Source organism: Carya illinoinensis, chromosome 9 (assembly GCF_018687715.1).
Source record: "Carya illinoinensis cultivar Pawnee chromosome 9, C.illinoinensisPawnee_v1, whole genome shotgun sequence".
Classification (NCBI taxonomy): Eukaryota; Viridiplantae; Streptophyta; class Magnoliopsida; order Fagales; family Juglandaceae; genus Carya; species Carya illinoinensis.
The window spans coordinates 36,178,323-36,179,686 of NC_056760.1; positions in this window are offsets into that span (position 1 = coordinate 36,178,323).

A 1,364-nucleotide genomic window follows, 5' to 3' on the forward strand; every position below is an offset into this window, starting at 1 on the left:
TTGATTTTAAATGCATTTCATTGAAATTAATACTCACAAAGTTTAAAATATAAAATAATTAAAAACTATACAATTAATACATGAATATTAGTCAATGAGTCGTCAATTTCTAGGAAATCAATTAATAAAAGCTATATATGTAGGATAAATATTCATTCCATGGAAATTTCTGGAAAGATTTATTAAAATATTATTTCACAAGAAAAGTATTGAGTGTCGATTTCAAAGAAATAAATGTATGTATTGCCTATTAGCTTTTGAAAGGAAATTTCTATGGATGGGACGGAGTACTTTTGATTCCAGAGACCAAATAATTAATACTTCAATTAATAATTTTTTCAATAGCTCTCTATTTCATTATCAAGAATAAATACGGATTTATGTTAAAAAAATTAATTTTTTAATAATAAATATTACTCATTTTTAAAATAATCATATAACTCTTACACGTTCACAATTATATATAGCATTATTTTTGAGGTTATTTCCGTCCTCACAATGTATTGTCCTATCTGTTCAGTTACTACACCGACGATAGTTGGTGGTGGTGTTCATGTCCAACTACGATAATTTATTGTTGGTGATGTTGATATCGTCGGTGGTGTTATTCATCTCCAAGTAAGATAATAAATTACACTGACGATAGGCGGTGGAGAACTTATTACACCGACAATATATAGTCGGTGATGTTGATATCGTCGGTGGTGTTGTTCATCTCCAGTTGACCAAGACTTGAACAATGACTTCCCAGCAGACAACCATTCGAAGTTGTGGATAGTGCTTCATCTTTTTTATAAAAATAAAAAATAAAAAAAATTAAATATCTATTTCGTAATCATATACATGTTTGGTTTCACTTTCAGCTCAAATATGGTTAAAAGTAAATAGCAGAATAACTAAAGCTTTCAAAATAATACTTTTATACATAATCCTTTAAATATATTTTCTGTAAAAATGAAAAACCTATTAACATCTTATAATAGATAAGGGATCAAAAGAAAAAAGAAAGAGAAAAATGATACCCGCTGAAAACAATCAAACAAACGTGAGTCACCTGAACCTTGTTATTTTATTTTATTTTATTTACTTTCTTTTTAATATATCTTACTTTCATTTATTTTCCATCGAAGTCTTAGACGGGTTGGGTCAGTGCGAAATTCTTTTTTTATCGACAAGTGATTGATTAGAACTAAAAAGTAAAGACCAAACAATACGTCGAGACTCTGTTTCTTGCCCAATCTTTTCATATACACAAGTCAATGAGTCGTCGCATGCATTATTAACATACACAAGTCTTGAGTTGAGGGTCCATTTCTAGGAAATTAATATATAACTGTATTGGCTTTTAAAAGGAAATTTTCCGG